Here is a 3,124-nt window from a genome sequence, read left to right as displayed (position 1 = left end):
GGGCTGCAATAGTGGTGAAACTCACTGGTGGAAACAGTCTTCCTTCTTGAAGAACTGGAACTGAACTTACGCCGCCTGTGTGATAGTACATATTTTCATAGATTTCATAGACATTAGGGCTGGAAGGGACCTTGGAAGATCATTGAGTCCAGCCCCCTGCCCAAAGGGCAGGAAGTCAGCTGGGATCGTAGGATCCGAGCAAGGTAAACATCCAAATTTCTTGAAGGCATTCAATGTAGGTGCATGAACCACCTCTGATGGCAGGCTATTCCAGACCTTGGGGGCTTGGACAGTGAAGAAATTCTTCTTTATGTCCAGCCCGAAACGGTCTTGCTGGAGTTTATAACCGTTTGACCTTGTCATCCCTTGGGGCGCTCTGGTGAACAATCGTTCCCCCAGATCCTGGTGAACACCCCTGACAAACTTACAGGTGGCCATCAGATCACCCTTGAGCCTGCACTTTTCCAGGCTGAAGATTCCCATAGCTCTCGACCTGTTGTCGTAAGGTCTGTTTTCCTGACCTCTGACCATGCGCGTGGCTCCTCTCTGGACTCTCTCAAGCTTCTCCACATCCTTTTTGAATTGTGGGGCCCAAAACTGGATGCAGTACCCCAGCTGCGGCCTCACCAAGGCTGAGTACAAGGGGAGAATGATGTCCTGGGATTTGCTCGAGAAGCATCTATGGATGCAAGCCAGCGTTTTGCTTGCTTTACTGGCCGAAGCATCACATTGAAGGCTCATGTTCATCTTGTGATCAATCCTGACCCCCAAGTCCCTTTCATCCATAGTGCTACAGATAGCCAGCAGATCAGCCTAGATTTCTCCTCTAGGAAAATCCTCACATCTAATTGCAGATCCCATGTGTCTGGGACAGCAGGTGTAACGATGGGTTTTTGTCTTCTGTATGCATTTATGGATGACTTGGTCTCTTTGCTATTTTAAACAACATTTGAAATTAAATAGCTATCTTGCTATATTAAATTGCTGTACATAATATTTTGTGCTATTTCTCCCTTTTGACCCCTTTCAGGGTTTATCACAGAACAAACAGCTGCCTCTAGGAGACAATGACAACCACACAAACCACTGGGTACTTTTATGTAGTTTGGAGAGAGGGGAGAAAAAAACAAAAATCCAGGAGAAATGCATTAAGAAGTTATTGACTTATTTTTAGGTTTAACTTAAAGGTTTGAGAAAGATGCTGACTAGAGGGAAGCTGGTACTTACTTTCAATAAATTTTAATATCGACTAAAAATAGAAGTTAATCTATGTATTGTTATATACATCCTTCTGCAGGAACCTGATGGTTTTCAGAAAGCCCTTTGTGGCTGCACTAATGGAATACTGTACTTAAGGAATTGAATAAACTTGGTGGACAAAGGGATGTAAGAATAACTCCAGTTCATGCCCTTCTGACAAGGTGAAAATTAAAACTTGTTCACTTATAATTAACTGATAACAGCAGTAACATGACTAGTGCAACAAAGCTTGTTTAATGTACCACATTGGGATGCCTACATCAATTTTTCATTTCTCTAGTAAAATAATTAAACACCTGAAAATAAATCGCAGGAATGTCTTTCACCAAGACCACTGATCCTACAAGCTGTTATGCAGACATGGCCCCTCCCAGTCACAGGAGGTGAAATATGGGTACTTCAGTCCAGGACATGCAACTTGCTTAACCAAGGACAAAGGTGAAGAAGGGCCACAGAAACTTTAGACAAATGACCTGCCTGGATTCCTATAGAGTCAGAGATTGGGCTGGAATTTAAGCCATTTCCTGTCCAGAAATTCCCAATCACTTTGCTTTGGGGTTGCTTTGGGCAGTAGCCAGTGACTCTGTTTTGAAAGATATCCTTGTGCCTTTGCTTTAACAATTCTGGTAGCATAACTCCAGTGACTTTAATGAAATTATGCTAGTAGGTAATTTGCCCCTGGATGTTTAATTTTGCTGCTAACATCAGCGCTGGTTTCACTGAGACTCTCAAATTCAGTGTCCTTAACATTTCTTTAATAATTCAGGACTGAAGAAATGTCCTCTTCTGGCAACACCTCTCCCACTTGCTGGTAATAAATTCAGTAGCCTTAGAGTTTACCTTACTGAGAACTACAGTGTATGTGTAGCACATACCAAATTAAGGTGTCATATAATAGGCAATGTAAGAATAACGGAGACCCAGCAGGATTCTGTATATCTCCAATTTTTTGGTTTAAGGAGTCAAGCTATAGCATACGCATACAGACAACTGCAAAGAAGTGTCAGTTTGGAGAACAGGTTTGGATCTTTCAAACATGATAAATAGGTTATTGTTCATCTGAACTTTTCACACAAGTATTGTATGATAGTTAACATGTGGAATAATAAACATTGAATGGCTAGCTAATGAAAAGCAGATGTGTTACAAGTTCCCTGCTAAATGTTTGAAAGCAGTGTTGTAAAATGGACATTTCGACAAGTGGCCCATATTTGTTGTGTGACCACCAGGGTCTCTGGGTAATCAAGTTAGATTTGGAGGTTAGCTGGGAAAATAGAGGCTACCGTGGAATTTAAAGATCAATGCAGTTAATGCCCTCAGGAAATTGCAAAATGGTAGAATCACAGGATCCACCATATGATCAGTATTTCACAATGTTTCTGTGTTCTGTCTGTGCATCTCTGTGGTGAATGACCTTTGCTTGTTATCCTTTTGCTCTGATATACTGGACTAACATAAGCAAATTAGAATCAAGCAGTGACAGGTCCTGAGCAATTCAGCTTTCATTGAAACCCCTGGAAAACTTTCTGTGAGCTTTAGTGAAGTTAGTTCAGGCCTTTAGACAGAAGGAATGCTGTTCAGCTTTCATGATTTAAAACTGGAATGAAGTATTTTTAAATGCTAAAATCATGTAGTTCTGTCTTAAACTATCCCTTGCCCACCACCATAGAAAGCTGTGATGTATAAACTTAAAGGTGGTGTTAGAAGACATTTTAAATGTCCACCTACTTCCAGATTACAGCTCCTAACTTCATTGTCCAAACAGGATAGGATTTTTTAAATGATATTAGACAGCATTTTTCACTGTCACATGCTGCACTTTAGATGAAATAATGAATTTAGATGAAATAATAATTTGCTCTGA

The sequence above is a fragment of the Alligator sinensis genome, unplaced genomic scaffold (genome assembly GCF_000455745.1).
Source record: "Alligator sinensis unplaced genomic scaffold, ASM45574v1 scaffold763_1, whole genome shotgun sequence".
In the NCBI taxonomy this organism is placed as follows: Eukaryota; Metazoa; Chordata; order Crocodylia; family Alligatoridae; genus Alligator; species Alligator sinensis.
The sequence above is the reverse complement of the archived record's forward strand: the minus strand, read 5'-3'. Positions refer to the sequence as shown.